At 44.0% G+C, this 13263-nt stretch overlaps 1 protein-coding gene across 3 annotated transcripts in view; it reads left to right on the top strand.

The window, feature by feature from the left end:
- Positions 1-310: 310 nt before the first annotated feature.
- The window catches only part of LOC117208331 (muscle calcium channel subunit alpha-1), a 60630-nt gene continuing 47677 nt past the window's right edge, over positions 311-13263 (top strand). For 2 of the 3 annotated variants that reach the window (XM_033449434.1, XM_033449415.1), the window contains exon 1: positions 311-813. The gene's annotated coding sequence lies outside the window, so the exon portion shown is untranslated. Of the gene's footprint in view, positions 814-1196; positions 2006-13263 lie in introns of those variants that run through there. The other variant, XM_033449416.1, reaches the window with a different exon arrangement.

Genomic DNA, 13263 nt, shown 5'->3' with positions numbered 1-13263 from the left:
CGAAGAGCGGCGACGAAGGGACGCGGCGCGGAGCTGTTCGACGCCGTGCTCGTAGCCGTTCTGACGGAACGGTGGAGGGGACGCATAGGCAGAGAGGAAGGGTAGCGGGGCGTCGCGACGCCAGGCGTCGCTGGTGTCGAACCGGCAGCATATCGTTGAGTCGAACGTGTCGTGTGCCGTCGCTATCGCCACCGTGGTCGTTGTCGTCATCGTCGCCGTTTTTCATCGAGCGGATTTTCGAAAACCCTAGAGAAAGCCGAAGCTCGGTGGTTTCCCGTCGCCGGTCGGGGGGTGAATATTTTTGGTAAAATTGTTTTTAACGTTTGCGTGCAGTTTCCCCCCGATCGAATCAACGCCCGAGCAACTCCCGGTCGTAGAACGGTCACGGAACGATCTAGTCGAGAAGCAAGTGCGCGAGTACAAGGGGCCACGGCTACGCGTTACGGCGAACTGGAACGAGTGGGGTTTGACGAGAGTTTGTGTACGGCCATGCTCGCAACGGAAAAGCCAATGTTTCGCGAGTGCGAGCAGGAGGAAAGCTGAAGAAGGGAAGGCGAGCTAGGCAGAGAACGCGAGCAGACCGAGGGAGGGCGAAAGAGAGAGACTGAGTGAGAGAGAGAAAGAGAGAGAGAGAGAGAGAGAGAGAAACCCGGAAGAGAAGAGCGTCTGGATCCTGGAGTATCGTTTACGATACGACACCGAGCCATCAGAATTGCGTTGATCCATTTGCACGAAAGATCGCCGAGAAGATTGGCCAGGGTGCGAGCTGGACGATAACCGTAGTATGAGAGAAGAGCGGCACGCAGCGAGAAGGTAAGGTACTCGATTGATTTGTCGTCGACGTAGACGACGCCTTTTTTCCACCTAGTTCTCCGATCCGTTGTCGGATATATTCGTGACGATGAAAGGAGAGGAGGGTCGAGTCGAAGAATCGGTTCGACCGATCGCGTTTCTCGCGCCTGTTCCTCGAGCTGTTCGCTCGGTTATAGTTGGCGAGTTTCTTTCGGCAAGACCGGACGATCCATCCGATCGGTGTGCGCCGTGAACGCGATCGACGAGGGTTAGGGAAAGCTTTCTCAGAACGGTAGGGAGGGGAGGGGTTGGAAGAGGCGGTGGAGGCGGAGGAAAAGAAGGTGGTGGAGGTGGTGGTGGTTCGCAGACGAGGCGAAGGAGGAGCGAGAGAAAGAGAGACGAACGAGCGAACGCGTAACTAGGTGCATCATGAATAATACGCGCAGCTCGCGAACAGGTACACGCTGGTACGATTCTGCGTTCGTGGAAGCGTGAGGGTGTAGAGAAACGTATACACCGATGTATCGCGTATATACGCGTATATTCGCGTACATATAAATATAATCGAACGCACCCAGATATCTATTTATAAGTTTAAACACAGGGCGAGAAGAAGGAGTGGTGGAAATCCGTAGCGGTGGTAGCGATGCTCGTTCGCTGGTAGATACGTGTGCGTGTCAAGCGGCTGCTGGTAGTGGTGTTCTCCGCTAGTGATGCCACGGTGATGCTGCTACTCGTGTGCTGATGATCCTAGCGATCCTAGTGGTAGCGACAGTGTACCAGGCAACGTAATACGGAAGAGGTGGAAACCGATTTAAAAGCCCGCTTTTCGTTTTCCCGCTTCGGTGCAAACGACTATTACGACCGACTGTACCGACCAGGGGACCAAAAAGGCGGCTGGCTTCCCATTGGATGGAAGGTTAGCGCGCGTATTAAGCGGCATTTTCGTCGTGGTCGGTCCTTTGTCGCGTAGCGCGAACAGAGGCGAGTAAAGCTTCTGAAGTAGAAGAAGAGGAAGAAGAAGAAGAAGTCGTCGAGGAAGGAGGACAAGAGTGCTGAGTATAGGAAGCGAAAAGAGTGGAAGAAGTGCTGGCGTTGAGGGATCGTGGTCGCCGCGAGTGCGTCAACGCGGATATGACTAGCGGATACGCCCGGCTCACGTGATACGCGACACAATCGCTTCACCGATATTTCCTCTGTTTCAAAAAATGTGGTAAGTCGTCGAATTTCTAACGATCGACCGCGAGATTCTCCCTCTCGAACGAGCAACATCTCTGTTGCTCGTCGTTCAGTCTCTGCCCGACTACGCGCTTTCCATTCTTCATCCCCGTTACCGTGCATCGCTTTTTTCCTTCCAATAAAATATACGCGCGTACGTGGCTCGAATCTTCTTTAAAGTCAACCAGGTAACTAGAGAACGAATCGGTTCCGATTCCGTAAACACGTGCTCTTGCAAGAGTCGTGTCGTTTCGATATCGTCGTTGTGTTTTCTTCGTGTCGACGGAGCAGCTTATTCTTTATCACGATAGACTATATAGTAGGGTTTATATACGGATCCGATCGAAGTTTCTCGGTTTGGACGGTGGACGTGGACGATGCGTTTGATTCGTAAACAAACAAGAAACACGCGCTTCTAGCGGATAGTTGGTGTGAGGAAGCCTAACCTTTAACAGAATCGACGAGCTTCGGATACCATTCTCTTAATTTCTTCGTTACGCGATTCCTTTTCTCGCGTTTTTACACCTTTGATCGCTCCAATTTTCGAGAACGATGTTAACGAGTTGTTAGCGCGGATAGTCCGGCTAATGGAAAATCGATAAAAAAATTTGTGAACGCTTCGTGCAATGTCTGTTATTAATTAGAAAAGCCTTCGTGTTGCAACTGTCGTAAAAGCTCGATCGTTAATTCGAGTTAAAAAGGATAATACCTAAATGCCACTAAAAGGCCAACGTGTTTTTTCTTTAGTACCGGCACCCCGAGTATCACCGTCAGCCATCTCTTCCGTACGACCTTTCTGCGAAGTTGTTTTCATAGAAGATACCAAAACGAGCTTTCGTATCGACGCATCGTTCGTTTCATCGACCATCTTTCGCGGACGAGTAAGAATAAATCTTTCTCCCTAAGTATCGAGCCACGTAAATCGTCCAATTTCTTTGGCTACGAGTTTTTCCTCGATCTATTAACGCAAGGGTTGAAATGGCGCAAGTCCTTGCACGACGGAAAAATAAGCCTGTTAACAGGCTGAAGAAATCTTTGGCGATGCGAAATATTCGTAAAACGTAGAAAGACTGTTGCGCGTAGCTTCTTCTTCGTAATCCACCATGAACTTTTGTAGCCTCGTTTCGTTCGGACAGCCTGCAAACACGTGTCGTAAAAATGCCAGCTATCTTCTTTATTACTCGACCCACGGCACACCCTCTTCCACACTGACATTTACAATAATCGATTCTCAAGCGTGTAACTTCGACCCACGTCGTTAATTCGTTCGAAGTTCACCAGAAATTAAACGTTTCCATTTCGACGGAATTTCGTTTCCGAACGATGAAAATCCAGCTGGCGCGCGTCGCTCCTCATCGATTTTCCTTGTTCTCGGATTCCCGTGACTCTGCGTTTGGAAGAAAAGTTGCCGGTCACATAGGTATTTCGAGGTTGAACAGAAACGATCGGGTCGTTGGGCCGCGAATCCGTCGGAGAAGGCGACGCCAAGTTTCTCGGGCAAGTTGTTGTTAAGGTCGGTCCGATTTGTCGCGGTTCATACTCGCGGACTAATCTCAAGGAAATTCGGGTCGATGCATAATGAGGTTCCACCTTGGATTCCCGGTCGGCATTCCAAGGCATTCCGCCAGGAACGTTGCCTTCCTTACTGAAGCGTAGATTACTCAGACGGACGTCATTGCGTTAAGAAATGAATTCCTCCTTCTCCTCTCTCTCTCTCTCTCTCTCTATCTATCTGTTCGTCATTCGCGGTCGTTTCGAAGCAACGTGGACCAACGTTTCTTCCTTTTTTCCACGTTCAAATCCAGCGAAATTGTCCGGTACGTGGATATTTACGAGTTTTTACAGAGGAAATTTAATCCTCGCGAGATTAACGACACGGTAAGCTCGGACGTAACTTTTCGAAAAATCACTGGGTCGTTGCAATTGGATCACGGACGTTTATTCGTATTTGTATGATTTTATGACTTTCAACGCACGTTTCAGAGATAATACGTAATAATCAGGACGATCGTATTCGAAAGAGCCAAGGTTCGTCGACTTTCACGAACGATATCTTTTGTGAACTCGCTCGCTAACAATCAGCCGTGTCTTCACCGTTCATGCATCGGAACTTATTGTCGTAATAGCTTCGATAAAATAGTCGTTTCGAGCTGCTCTTACCAAACGATATTATCGCGGATGTCGTGACGCATGGTAACGAGTGGGCCAACTTGCGTGACAATATTATCCTGTGGGAAACGTTAGCGCATGTTTATCTTTCCCTGGGGTTGATAGTTCGCAATATTAGAGGCTACTGAATGACGTAAGTACTTACATCATCAGGAACGCGAAGTCACGTACTAGGAAGAAGGTTCCCTTCGCGGACGATAAACTGATTATCCTGAAAATGTCGTTCGAACGAAACGAACGTGTACGTACCAGCAGAATGATCGTAATTTATCTTATAAGTCGCGTGAAACGCAAGGTTTTGCTCATAAAGCGAACGCAGTGAGAGTAAATTGCAACGATGCTAAAATGCCAAACCATCTACGGACGTACCGCTGGAGTTGCGTACTGTTCTCAATCACGCGACTGTCTCTATCTTAAGCGACAATCGTTGTTGCGATCCGACGCAACATTAAAATAACAGCGAGCGCGTTAAAGCGTAGATCCACTTTGCTTTGCTCGATGCAAACTTCCGTACTCTTAGAAGGAACGGCTGACAAGCTGAAATCGAGGAAGGTTCACCACGCATGGGATCAAACGGGATGCGAAGATGCAGTTTTACGTATTTACGCGCGTAATAGCCGGCGTATCTCTCCATCGATGAATTTCTAATTGCGCCACTTTCAATTCTGACGCGAACAGTTCGATCGATCGGTCAGACGTCAGAGATATTCGTCTTGCTGATAATTCAGATTTCGAAAATGTTCGCTGTAAATACGAGGTGTCCTCGTTTGCCCGCAAAAATTCTTCCTCTCTTCTCTAAGAGTAACGTCTCTTATCGTCAGCCTTCGACGAAAATAAAATTTGCTCGTTCGAACGATTCGACGTGGGTTCGGATCACAGCAGCGAATTCCTGTGCCCGGAACTTGGAGCGTTTGCCCAGGTACCGGCTCTTCGATTCGAGTGGACCGTTTGCCATTTCGTCGACAAACTCCGCGCTTTCACGTTGCTGCTGCCACGATCCTCGCACGAATGCGATCCTTTTATCACCAAAGACAGCGTACGTCGAACAAACTGGAAAATTCTTCAACGGCGCTTTCCTATCTGGCGCGAGACACGAGGAACGTCTAGTAATTGCACACGACACCGTGAAACAAGGCGCTTTCGTACGAGACAGAGCGTGGAGCGTGTGCCTCGAAGTAGCGCCATTAGAACATAATTCACAGAGACGCGGCAGCTCGTCGGCTGGCTATTGTATATCGCTGAAACGTCAATCGTGTCAACTTCGACACACGGAGAATCGCGCTATGACGCGCGTAGCATTCGTCGCTTTTCTGTTTGCGTTAGTGGGTTAGATACGAACCGGTGACAAGTTGTTCCACAGCGAAGGTTTTCCACGGCCGGCGAAGCTTAACGCACCATAAATAAATCTGGATCTTGTTTTGCGAGGCGAACAGGAATAGCGAACGGAATAGAGATAAATAATGCTGCTTGAACGTACACACACGGCACAAGAAATAGAAGATGGTCGGGTGGATGGGCAAAGCGGAGGAAAACGGGAAACCTTGAAAAGATACTCCGATCCATTATTAGGAGAGTGGCGCCAGCGAACAGGAGGGAAGAACGTCGTCCTACGGTTTTACGAGGACGGTGCAGTTCGACGAAGGAGCGTCTGATCCCGGCGACGAAAAACAAAAGCTCGGTTCGGGCGTGTTCGCTCGATATTCAGGCTAATGATATTCGGTATCGTCGCAACTAGAGTCACGCAAGCTAAACAGGCCGAGGTATAAGAGAGACCGACTTTGATTTTCTTCGAAAGGCCGCCAGTCACCGTCGCCGCCACCCTTACTTTGTCATTTCCCTAATGAAAGTTGCGCCACGCCGTTAAGAAACTTTATTAACGCGCCGCAGATACCGGAACGCGTCTTCGTTTCCATTTCATCCGCAGCTTACTCTCGCGTTTCTTTCTTTCCACGTTCTCTGTCACTTTCGATCAACCATATTTTTTTCCATATTTATTCAAGCGATATTCCCTTCGAGATTTGATCACCTATCTTCCAACGTCGTCAAGTTTACGATAACGCGGAGGTATCAAGACAAAAGTAGCACGATTTTTACTATACAGCAACGTGTCTAGATTAATCGTCGTTTGTTGCACTTTGGAGTCGTATATCGTTGGTCTAATACATTTGTATACGTAGCACCGTCGTATAAATTAATCAAAGTCGAGTTACATCGCTCCAAGGCGGAAGATTTTCCTTCGCATGTACGTTGTATGTATATGCAAAGCTGCAGACAGTGGTCAAGTTTCTTTACATAAAAGAGACGGGGAATAAACTCGATCCTGAGATTCGTAAAACTTTGATGCACGATAAAAACGAAATGAACAAGAAGGATGCGAACGTAGAAGAACGAACGTAGTAGAATTTGGTCGGATCGCATTATGCAAGAGTAACAGCAATGAGAAATAAAATAAAAAATTGTCCATCTTTTGTGATTTTCTTTTGTAGACGTAAATCCGTTGATACAGTCTGCTAAGCGGCGATAAGAAGATTCGGGGTAATACCGTGGCATACAACGATACGACGTTCTTTGCCGGTGCAGGATTAGCGCGATGACGTTCGAATTGCAATTGCATCGGGTTTCCGTTTCGCTACGCTTCCGCCGACGGATTGCCTCAGCAGCAAGGAAATATCGTTTCCTTTTCTGTCTGGATAGTTTGTTACCGTTGAAACGTTCCAAGTTTCGCTTTAACGATATCGATCTGTTCTAATCCAATCCCGATCCATAGACGACCACGATTCTCACATTCTCGTCATTTTTTATTCAACTCGACGACGAGTAATTATCAGCTTGCGGATTTTTGTTCGTTTATGGACAATTTTAACCCTTTGCACTCCTACGTCGACATCAGTTTATATCTCAGGAGCTTCTTTGTCGATTCTCACCTTTTTTTGTGCGAAAGAAAAGCAGCACTGGATCCTGAAAATCGTTTCAAGGTATATCATTCACTTAAACGTTACAAAATACAACAATAGTGTGAATAAAACTGGTTGTTGAGAATTGTGGATCTTAATCGGCGAAATAAAAGTAAAGGAACACTAAGGTTACACTTAGAGTCCCACCGTTTTTGTGAAACGTGCGAAAGAAAAGCAGCACTGGATCCTGAAAATTGTTTCAAGGTATATCATACACTTAAACGTTACAAAATACAACAATAGTGTGAATAAAACTGGCTGTTGGGAATTGTGGATCTTAATCGGCGAAATAAAAGTAAAGGAACACTAAGGTTACACTTAGAATCCCACTGTTTTTGTGAAACGTGCGAAAGAAAAGCAACATTGGATCCAGGAAATTGTTTCAAGGTATACCATACACTTAAACGTTACAAAATACAACAATAGTGTGAATAAAACTGGTTGTTGAGAATTGTGGATCTTAATCGGCGAAATAAAAGTAAAGGAACACTAAGGTTACACTTAGAGTCCCACCGTTTTTGTGAAACGTGCGAAAGAAAAGCAGCACTGGATCCTGAAAATTGTTTCAAGGTATATCATACACTTAAACGTTACAAAATACAACAATAGTGTGAATAAAACTGGCTGTTGGGAATTGTGGATCTTAATCGGCGAAATAAAAGTAAAGGAACACTAAGGTTACACTTAGAATCCCACTGTTTTTGTGAAACGTGCGAAAGAAAAGCAACATTGGATCCAGGAAATTGTTTCAAGGTATACCATACACTTAAACGTTACAAAATACAACAATAGTGTGAATAAAACTGGTTGTTGAGAATTGTGGATCTTAATCGGCGAAATAAAAGTAAAGGAACACTAAGGCTACACTTAGAGTCCCACCTTTTTTGTGAAACGTGCGAAAGAAAAGCAACATTGGATCCAGGAAATTGTTTCAAGGTATACCATACACTTAAACGTTACAAAATACAACAATAGTGTGAATAAAACTGGTTGTTGAGAATTGTGGATCTTAATCGGCGAAATAAAAGTAAAGGAACACTAAGGTTACACTTAGAGTCCCACCTGTTTTTGTGAAACGTGCGAAAGAAAAGCAACATTGGATCCAGGAAATTGTTTCAAGGTATACCATACACTTAAACGTTACAAAATACAACAATAGTGTGAATAAAACTGGTTGTTGAGAATTGTGGATCTTAATCGGCGAAATAAAAGTAAAGGAACACTAAGGCTACACTTAGAGTCCCACCTTTTTTGTGAAACGTGCGAAAGAAAAGCAACACTGGATCCTGGAAATTGTTTCAAGGTATACCATACACTTAAACGTTACAAAATACAACAATAGTGTGAATAAAACTGGTTGTTGAGAATTGTGGATCTTAATCGGCGAAATAAAAGTAAAGGAACACTAAGGCTACACTTAGAGTCCCACCTTTTTTGTGAAACGTGCGAAAGAAAAGCAACATTGGATCCAGGAAATTGTTTCAAGGTATACCATACACTTAAACGTTACAAAATACAACAATAGTGTGAATAAAACTGGTTGTTGAGAATTGTGGATCTTAATCGGCGAAATAAAAGTAAAGGAACACTAAGGTTACACTTAGAATTCATATTAAAATAGTTTTAGATTTATTGAATAAACGATTTCCAGGATCTTCGTCGATATACATTTGCACGCGTTTCAGCACTCTCTCTGTCTCACCATCTTCCATATCACACTGTCAACGAAACAGTTACATTCATCTGTTTTTCGAGACACCGCGCACACACATACTTCCACACACTCATATTAACATACGTGTGTCACTACTACGCGGCCAATCTAGTCTAGCGCACAAAATTATACGTATCTCAATACTGGTATTTAAGCGAATTCGTTTCTTCCTTTATTTTTTTAAATTGTTTTATTTTTTGGTCAAAGTAAATTTCAAATAAAACACTTAAAAGCTGCTGGTAGCGAAATTGAAATAAAATTCGGAGTGCAAAGTGTTGAGACGCGAAAAAAGCATACGACGCGCGTAACGCGTAAAAATACGTCGAGCGTTGCAAGCAACGGTACTTGTCGTAACAGCGCTACACGAGACAATTTTTCCGCTTGTGTCTATAAAGATACGAATTTTGAAAAATATGCACGCTCTGGTAATTTGAATAAACCGGCAAATATCAGTTCAGAGTCTATCAAAATCGGAGCAGTTTCTGAAGTGCGCTGTAAATTCATGGTCAACTAATATTCGTAGTAACAAACGTTTGCGCCTTTGAATATGAAATTTACATCGTTCCTTCTCTTCCGATAAACGCGATTTCATCATTCGAAACATACTTCGAAACTCTTTGACCGGTAAAATTTGACAGTTTCGACGTACGATTCGCTTTTGATGGTCGAAGAAAACACGACCATCTATCTCCGCGAGAATAAACGGCAGGGTGAATAAAAGAAGAGAACGAGACAGCGATCGTATATCGAGTTCCGGCATGAAAGAGCCGAGAGTTAAAAGGAATAGATTATGGCTGCAATAATACGAATAATACGTACTTCTTAAACTCGGCCGATTAGAAATTCCAAGCGTCCTTCAAGTTGCATCGCTTGAAATTCTTTCCTCTTGGCTTTTACATTTTAATACGTTCGACGCGAGCCGAGTGAACACGGTACACTTTCGTATCTTCGATATCCATCGGCTTGTTTTCATCAATTTTGAAACGTACGAGCCAAGTACGAGCGGAGCAATTTGCTAGTTTCGAAACTAGTAGACGAAATTTCTCTCGCGATGAGATTCAACATTCAAATATCGTTCGTCTTAATAGCTGTATCTTCGACCTCCGTGAAATCTCGCCGGTTTTCCTCTTATTTCGAAATGATCTGCATCTTCGAATCTAACAGGTTGCCCTCGTTTTCAATTACGTCGTATCGAAATTCTCCTAGCCGATCACGGACCGGCGTTAAAATCAGAAAATCGAAACAAATATCCTTGAATACGAATATCGTGTTTGCCTGCTGTGATTTATGATTTTAACCACGAACTTGGGCGCACGAATATCGAGCGTTTCGCCTGAGCCGCAAGGGCATCATCCACTCGATGCGGAGGAACGGAAGATAGATGGCGAGTCATCGATGTATTACAAGTGTCTCTTGCAGGGTAGAAACGTCAATTCTGCAGATTCGCTGTTTGGATATCATCCGGAATGTTCTCGGCTGTTCGTCATTCAAAGTGTCAACTATTTTTAAAGGCCTGTTTCTTTTTTCTTTTTCGCCGCGGCAGCGAGACCTCGCGAAAGGACAAAAGTTCGCTATAGATCGAGGGAACGTAAAATTCGAGTTAACGCTATTTCGAACGAAAGGCAAGAAAAAGTTCGACGATCTCGATGGCTGCCCGGACATGTGTCTAGGAGTAAAAATATCTCGAGTACGATTTTGAGAAGCTCGGATCGCAGGATGAGCGGGATATTCTAGCCAAATGCTCGATCTCGAGTACTTGCGACATTATTCCCATTTCACTGGTGTAACTGGTAAGGTGCGATCTATCAGAATCGAGCAATTTTTAGTTTTCTGACAGTTAGGTTGTTTACGGCCGCCAGACGAAACGCGCGTCGATAACGTTAGAAATATGGAGAAAAATTTGCATGGAAATGGCAATAGTATTTTGATGACGTTATTACGCGCTGAGCGAATAAATTTCCATCCAGTTTGTTTCACAGTCGCGTCCGTTGTATCTCATTAGCAAATTGGTCGATTTAATAGAAATCAAACGAACCGTGTTCGTGTACCTTACGATTGATATTCCGCCAATTAAAGAGCTTCTGGGAAAACGCGTCCATAAGACAAAATTGCGACGAACCTTTTAATTTTAGTTGTCTGACATTGCGTACTCCGATCGATAATTACGATAGCGAAATAAACGACAATTTCGTAATATGTAATTTAGCTATTTGATCAAACGAATACACCTGGCATCTATACATCGTGCACATAAATTTGGGCAGTTCGCTCGTGTCACAAATTTAGGTCCACGCTGTTTACTTGCCATTGACCATAGGTCCTTTTTCAAGTAGATCCTCAATTAGCATATTTCTCTCTCTCTCTCTCTCTCTCTCTCTCTCTCCCTCTCTCTCTATTCGGAGTACTTGGCGTTGTAACCGAGTTCATTGATGACGACATGAAATGTGATTCGATCGTTCTCCTTTCTAGATTCGTTGCATTGGTATATCGTGTATTATATCTCGAATAGTTCGCAGAAGACGAGGACGAAGAAACAAAAGGGACGAGTGACATAGAATGGCAGTTACATATTTCACGAACAATCGGCCTTCTTTCACGAAAGTCGAGGGACGACTTTGTGATGCTGAAATATTGATATCAGGCCGGAAAACTCGGCTCCGGTTAACGGACAATAGAATCACGTAGGACGCATTGCACCGGAATCGATGCTCCTCCGTGTTTTTCCTTTCTCATCCGTGTCTCCTTTCTGTTCCTCCTCCATAAATACCCTTTCCAACTTTTACCTCGTTTTTTCCTCGCGCGTCATTCCTCCCATCTTCTTCTCAAAGAGGGCCAATTTTTTCCAGCGGCACGTTTTCTACGATGCACGATGTTCTTATTTTTTTTTCCCCTCTAGCCCTTGCTGCCAAAATCCGTTTCGACGAGTTACGTAAACATTCTGTCGAAAACTGCGATCGTTCGTAACACGAAACACGTCGATGAAATGGCACACGTGGCACTTTGGAAAACATAAAGCGAGCCAATGTCATGACACACGACCGTATCGGCCCGTTCTTTTTCAAAATCGCTCTTTCGTTCAAGGAAAATCGACATCTATCGAGCCAAAAATATATTCATCAGGAGACTGTAATTAGTCGAATCGATCGACAAACGTTTTGCGTTTGGAATTCTTGTATCGTTGCAACAACGTACACGCGCGTATTCCCATTCTGTAAAGATTTTAAGAAGCCTTGTGCATTAAATACTCTGCACGATTCTCTCGTACCATTGCGTCCTTTAGAATACGAAGACCACAGGGCAGAAATACGACAAGCGCGGTTTTCTTGATTCTCTGATTTCGTATTTATTTAATAGTCAGTTTACCCTTCGATATAACGCGGTTAGAAACAGCGAACAAAGTTTCGTGAGAAAATGAATAGCATTCATACTAGTGTCTAGTATCGGCGAGCATAAATAACGCAGATATTTAAGTATTTCCATTTAAATGACGCATCCTGTATAAGTATGTGATAACATATAGAACTGTTGCAGTTAAACAGCAGCTGTTTTTCCACTTTCTCGGAACTAGAATAGAATCAGAGAGTTCTTAGAATCGACATTCATCAACATTAACTTGTGCAAATTACATTCGTAGAATTCTCGATCCGGTCTATGTACAATAATACCAAGCCGGAATCTGTTAACACATTGTTGAGCGGCAATTTTACCGAGAATTTATCTCATATCACTGGCTATTATTTCGTAATTGCATGTGCAAGTAAAACGATATGAATAAATTTTAATAAATTTTATTTCCTATTTAAACTTTTAATATTTCTTTTCCCTACGATAAACAGCGTAACAGTCATCTACGTGTAATGGTACACAACAGCTTTTGCAAATATATCTAGTTTTTCGCTGCGTTTTCCTCTCGAACAGCATACTCTACACGCTCTAGTCAGATTTGTTTCTCTGCCAGTGACTATTTTTTCTAAGACGTGGCCTCTTGGTTGTCCGAGAAGTCCGAAAGGTGCATCGTCATAAGGAGCTGTTTTAGAAATTCGAGAAGCGTCAGGTGCAATGCTGCGTTTTTTGGAATCCACAGTTATCCATTCCCTGGCTACTTCCAGTAGAAATTTGTCGTATCTCGTTTTATTTTCTGGCAGATAGGTACAGTACGTTTTATACGCATCGAACAAGGTGTAGTTTATCGGAAAAAATGCTAATTTTTTAGACCATTTCAGAGTTAAACGACGCTGATGCGAAAGGAAAGCGCATCACGAATTTTCTCGTAGCCGATCGGCAACGTTTGGCCATGGAAACGCGAGTTAACTCGTAACCGGTCAACAACGTGTCAATACCAATGAATAAGCAAATAAACAAATAGAACATTAGCGACACGGGCTTAGCAGCGTGTCTTTTCTTAAGAGCGATGCT

The sequence above is a fragment of the Bombus bifarius genome, unplaced genomic scaffold (assembly GCF_011952205.1).
Source record: "Bombus bifarius isolate JDL3187 unplaced genomic scaffold, Bbif_JDL3187 scf7180000008062, whole genome shotgun sequence".
In the NCBI taxonomy this organism is placed as follows: domain Eukaryota; kingdom Metazoa; phylum Arthropoda; class Insecta; order Hymenoptera; family Apidae; genus Bombus; species Bombus bifarius.
The sequence above is the reverse complement of the archived record's forward strand: the minus strand, read 5'-3'. Positions and strand labels throughout refer to the sequence as shown.